The sequence below is a fragment of the Cervus elaphus genome, chromosome X (assembly GCF_910594005.1).
Source record: "Cervus elaphus chromosome X, mCerEla1.1, whole genome shotgun sequence".
NCBI classification, from domain to species: Eukaryota; Metazoa; Chordata; class Mammalia; order Artiodactyla; family Cervidae; genus Cervus; species Cervus elaphus.
The window spans coordinates 34,100,112-34,106,583 of NC_057848.1; the positions used below are offsets into that span (position 1 = coordinate 34,100,112).

The 6,472-nt window shown below is 38.1% G+C and overlaps 1 non-coding gene across 1 annotated transcript; it reads left to right on the forward strand.

The window, feature by feature from the left end:
- The first annotated feature begins 2,718 nt into the window (after positions 1–2,718).
- On the forward strand, positions 2,719–2,825 carry LOC122690996. Its single transcript, XR_006340246.1, has one exon. It is a non-coding gene; the product is annotated as a U6 spliceosomal RNA (small nuclear RNA).
- The last annotated feature ends 3,647 nt before the right edge of the window (positions 2,826–6,472 follow it).

A 6,472-nucleotide genomic window follows, 5' to 3' on the forward strand; every position in this document is an offset into this window, starting at 1 on the left:
GGTGATACTGGCCTCATAGAAAGAGTTAGGAAGTGTTCCCTCCTCTTCTAATTTTGCAAGAGTTTGTGAAGTATCAAGTATTAATTTTTCTTTAAACATCTTATAGAATTCACTGGTGAAGCTTTTTGTCCTGGGCTTTTCCTGGAAGAAAGTAATTGGTTATTAATTTAATGTTTTTATAGCTCTATTTGGATTTTTACAGTTATTTTTGAGTCAGTTTGGTCCTTTGTGAAACTCTGGTTTTGTTATCTCTTTAGACTCTTTTATTCTAGAACAGTACTCCCACTTTTTTTCTCCAAACATTGCTTTTGAAAGATATCAAGTTAATTGTCTTGTAGACTGTCTCCTGTTCTGTATCTGTCTGATTCTTTCAAATGGTATTGTAACAAATGGTATTATTTTACCTGTTACTGTTTCCCTTGTATTTCCTATGACCTGGAAGATACATCTGGTGGCTTGAATAGTGTTAGGAGAAACATTTTTCTTGTCAACATTTGATGTTTTAGAAAATTTTTATTTTGGCAATCTAATGGATGAAAATGGTATCTCACTGTTAATTGCTAGGAAGATTGGATATATTCTTAGATTTATTGGCCATTTGAGTCTACTGTTCTGTGAACTTTTGGTTTTTATTCTTTGCGCACTTTGCTACTGTGTTGAGCATCTTTGTCTTGTTGGTTTGTAGGCATTTATTATATATTCTGCATAAATGAAGACTGCATCCATATTTTTCATTTAGCTCTTTCATTCACATGAAAATTAGTTTTCCAAATGATGTATATGAGGTAAGAATATTATTTATTTAAACTGATAAACTATTGTCTAGATGTGAAGTTTTGAATAGTCACTCTTTTCATTGATTTGAGATGCCAGTTTTATTGTATACTGAATTCCCATAGGTACATGAATCAGTTTCAGGACTTTTCATTATGCTCTATTGATTTAGTTTTGTCTAGTCCTATGTAAATACATTTTAATTACCCAGAGGTATTACATGCTTTGATATCTACAAGTACGTTGTCTATTTAAAACTATCTTGGCTATTCTTGCATATTCACTTTATTTTTAAATTTTAGAATCAGTTTGTCAAACTTTATGAAGTATCTTTTAGAATTTAGATTGTGATTACCTTGATCTTACAAGATTATTTTTGTGAGAATTTATGTTTTTAACATCTTGTATTTCACTTATAAGGTTTTTCTATGTTCAATACATTTTTATACTTTCCTTCATAAAAGTTTTGACCATTTTTGGGGTCAGATTTATTCCTATGTATTTCAGAAGGTTGGTTTTTTTTCTATTACACTTCTCAGTTGTTTATTGCTGGTATATAGAAAGCTATTATTTTTGGCCTGTGAACCATATACCCAATCACTTTTAAAAGTGCTATGAGGGGCTTCCCTGGTGGCTTAGTGGTAAAGAATCTGCTTACCAATGCAGGAGACACAGATTTGATCCCTGATCTAGATATCCCACATGCCACAGAGCAACTAAGTTCATGTGCTGCAACCATTGAGCCTATGCTCAAGATCCTGGGAACCACAACTACTGAGTCCACAAATCATAACTTCTGAAGCCTGTGTGCCCTAGAGCCAATGGTCTGCAACAAGAGAAGCCACCACAATGTGAAGCCCATGCACTGCAATTAGAGAGTAGCCCCTGCTCGCTGCAATTAGAGAAAAAGCCCTCACAGCAATGAAGACCCAGCACAGCCATGAATAAATAAATGAATAAAAGTATTTTTTAAGTACTATGAGCTCTAAATAGTTTGTCATATCATTTTTAAACTTATCTTCTTTATCTGTCTTATTGCATTGGCTTCTACAATTTGTGTATGTTTTAATTTCATCTTAAAACAAGCCAAAAAACGTTCAAACTACCACACAATTGCACTCATCTCACACTCTAGCAAAGTAATACTCAAAATTCTCCAAGTGAGGCTTCAACAGTGCATGAACCGAGAACTTCCAGATGTTCAAACAGGATTTAGAAAAGGCAGAGGAACCACAGATCAAACTGCCAACATCTTTGGATCACAGAAAAAACAAGAGAGTTCCAGAAAAACATCTACTTCTGCTTTATTGACTATGCCAAAGCCTTTTACTGTGTGGATCACAACAAACTGTGGAACATTCTTCAAGAGATGGGAATACCAGACTGCCTTACCTGCCTCCTGAGAAATCTGTATGCAGGTCAAGAAGCAACAGTTAGAACTGGACATGGAGTGATGAACTGGTTCCAAATTGGAAAAGGAGTATGTCAAGGCTGTATTTTGTCACACTGCTTATTTAACTTATATGCAGAGTGAAAAGTGAAAGTGAAGTTGCTCAATCGTGTCCGAATCTTTGCGACCCCATGGACTGTAGTCCACCAGGCTCCTCCATCCATGGAATTTTCCAGGCAAGAATACTGGAGTGGGTTGCCATTTCCTTCTCCAGGAGATCTTCCCGAACCAAGGATTGAACCCAGGTCTCCAGCACTGTAGGCAGATGCTTTACCATCTGAGCCACCAGGGAAGTCTGATATATTCAGAGTATATCATGCAAAATGCCAGGCTGGATGAAGCACAAACTAGAATCAAGATTGCCAGGAGAAATATCAATAACCTCAGATACGCAGATGACACCACCCTTATGGCAGAAAGTGAAGATGAACTAAAGAGCCTCTTGATGAAAGTGAAAGAGGAGAGTGAAAAAGTTGGCTTAAAACTCAACATTCATGCTCGCTTCGGCAGCACATATACTAAAATTGGAACGATACAGAGAAGATTAACATGGCCCCTGTGCAAGGATGACACGCAAATTCGTGAAGCGTTCCATATTTTTAAGAGACACGTGCACCCCAGTGTTCATCGCAGCACTGTTTATAATAGCCAGGACATGGAAGCAACCTAGATGCCCATCAGCAGACGAATGGATAAGGAAGCTGTGGTACATATACACCATGGAATATTACTCAGCCATTAAAAAGAATTCATTTGAATCAGTTCTAATGAGATGGATGAAACTGGAGCCCATTATACAGAGTGAAGTAAGCCAGAAAGATAAAGACCAATACAGTATACTAACACATATATATGGAATTTAGAAAGATGGTAATGATAACCCTATATGCAAAACAGAAAAAGAGACACAGATGTACAGAACAGACTTTTGGACTCTGTGGGAGAAGGCGAGGGTGGGATGTTTCGAGAGAACAGCATCGAAACATGTATATTATCTAGGGTGAAACAGATCACCAGCCCAGGTTGGATGCATGAGACAAGTGCTTGGGCCTGGTGCACTGGGAAGACCCAGAGGGATCGGGTAGAGAGGGAGGTGGGAGGGGCGATCGGGATGGAGAATACATGTAAATCCATGGCTGATTCATGTCAATGTATGACAAAACCCACTACAATGTTGTAAAGTAATTAGCCTCCAACTAATAAAAATAAATGAAAAAAAAAAACTCAACATTCAAAAAAACAAAGATCATGGCATCTGGTCCCATCACTTCATGGTAAATAGATGGGGAAACAATGGAAACAGTAACAGACTTTATTTTGGGGGGCTCCAAAATCACTGCAGATGGTGACTGCAGCCATAAAATTAAAAGACGCTTGCTCCTTGTAAGAAAAGCTATGACCAACCTAGACAGCATATGAAAAAGCAGAGACATTACTTTGCCACCAAAGGTCCATTGAGTCAAAGCTATGGTTTTTCCAGTGGTCAGGTATGGATGTGAGAGTTGGACTGTAAAGAAAGCTGAGAGTCGAAGAACTGATGCTTTTGAACTGTGGTCTCGGAGAACACTCTCGAGAGTCCCTTGGACTGCAAGGAGATCCAACCAGTCAATCCTAAAGGAAATCAGTCATTTCATTGGAAGGACTGATGCTGAAGCTGAAACTCCAATAATTTGGCCACCTGATGCGAAGAACCGACTCATTGGAAAAGAGCCTGATGCTGGGAAAGATTGAAGGTGGTAGGAGAAGGGGACAACAGAGGATGAGATGGTTGGATGGCATCACCGGCTCAATGGACATGAGTTTCAGCAAGCTCCGGGAGTTGGTGGTAGACTTCCAGGGAAGCCTGGCATGCTGCAGTCCATGGGATTGCAGAGTCGGACAGGACTGATTGACTGAACTGAACTGGAGACAAAGGCCACTCCCTTGAAGACTGTCACCTGGTCATTGTGGCAATCATTGCTTAGGGCTGACTGGCTTTGCCCTTTCCATGACATACTGTTTGTAGTGCCATATGACAGCTTCCACTCCTGTTACATGAAGAGAGAAAAATATACACCTTGCTTCTTACAGTAGCTTGGAAAACCTGGTGGCTGACACCAAATGCTTAACATGTTCCTTTGTCAAAAGAACCTCTCTGCCTCATACTTTGGGGAAATACCTGGAAAGCATAATGGAATGAGTATTCTGCAGTCAGGTCATGGTCCTGTGGAAGGAGCTAGGTGTCCACACACTTGAATTTTAACATTAGGTCTTTTCCTCATTTATTATGTGAGCTAGGACAAATCACTTGATTTCTCTGGGCCTCAGTTTCGTATCTGCCAAGTGAGGATGAAAATAGCATCTACCTCAAAAATCATTTCATTGTGATGATTAAAAGATGGTATGTATAAAATGCTTAGCAAAGAATCTAACACTATTCGGGGTTCACAAAAATTATCTGTTAGAATGAGTTACTGAATGGAATTATTGTGAAAAGCCTCAGAGTGAAAGGGAAGATACACCGTCTTACTCTGTATCCATTTCTCTCCAGTGACTTGCAAGCAGACACTAAATGATTTGAACCTGATTAAAGAGAAACAAGATTCCCCAGAGAGACCTTCAGTAGCACCCTGCTGCTAAAGCAGCCATATCTTCTTGTAGGAAAGAGTGGGCACATGTAACTGGGCATTCATTGCAAAAGCAGTGACTCCATACACATGAAAAGAAGCTTCAGACTCCTCAACGTTGTTCAAGATTAGCTAGACTCGGAGACTGACTTGACTTAACCTCTGAAAATCTCCAGGGTTTTCCTTGTGTTTCAGGGACTTTATTGGCAAAGGGAAGACCGCAGTTCCAGGATTGCTCTACAGACCCCTCCCACATGCCCTGAACTGTGTTAATCTGTTTACTGCTCTGTACATCAGAGTGCTTTGGTTGTTTAAAGGGGAAACCAGATGGTGTGCCTAATTTGGGCTCTGACATACTCCTACTTTGGCTAAACCATTTCCCTGCTCTGTTAAACAGTTTCTTATTTGCAGAAAGAGAATGATGCTGTGACTAATACCTCTTTCACCAGGACTTGGTGAGATAGAAAGTTACCCAATTTAAAAACAAGAATGGTAATAATAACAATAGTAGTAGTAATGTCCAGCAAAAGTAGTAGTACCATTTAATGAGTATATATGATTTGTGAAGGAGAACACTGCTAAGTACTGGGCATGCTTTGTCTCATTCTCCTCATAAGAACCCTGTGAGATAGTTACTCTTAACTCATCTATTTGATATATGAGAAAACTGAGGCCCAGGGAGGTTAAATAACTTGCTCAGGGCCTTATAACTAGTATTTTGTAGTTTCTGTTGCTATGATAAATGACTGCTTTTTCTATCATATATCCTAATAAGTTATTGTAGATATATAGGAAAGCTATTGATTTTCATAGGATGATATTCTATATACCCTACTAGAGTTTCATATGGGTTCTAATATTTTGTCAGTTGACTGTCTCAGATTTCTGTATAGCCATATTACTTGTAAACAATAGCAATTTTTTTTTTGTTTTCTAGTCCTTTGTCTCTTGTATATTTTTCTTATCTTACTGCACTGGTTAGGCATCAGAATGTTGAATAGTAAGTGGTGATAGTGACTATCCTTGTCTTTTTCTCATCTTAATGTTCTGTCAATATGTAGTTCTAATTAACAATCGTTTCTCGAGTAATTAATATTGTCTGACACTCTTGTAAGTGCCTTTATATATTTTATATCATGTAAACCTCATACCAATACTATTAGGAGAAGGTCCTATTATTTTCCTTACTTTTGTAATATGAGTAAAGTGAGGTTCACAGAGATTAAATAATTTGCACAAGATCACATAGCTTGTATATGATGGAACTAAGACCCAAACCTAACCAGTCTGACTCCAAAGCTTGTGCTTAGAGCCAATATTACCTCCTGACAGTTTCCTAAAAATTTGCTGAGGAAGTTCTCTTCTATTCCATGCTTGCTGTGGGTTTTTATCATGCACTGGATATTACATTTTGTCAAGAATTTTTTTCTGCCTCTGTTGAGATGACTGTATGATTTGTCTTCTTAATCTGCCATCATAGTGAAATATGTTCATAAATTTGCTAGTGTTGAACTCTCCTTACTTTCCTGGGATAAACCCTACTTGGACACGAAGTATCATTTTAATAAGGTGCTAGATTTCATCTCCTTTAGGATTTTTATTTTTTTATTCATAAGTGAGATAAATTTATAATTTTCTTTTT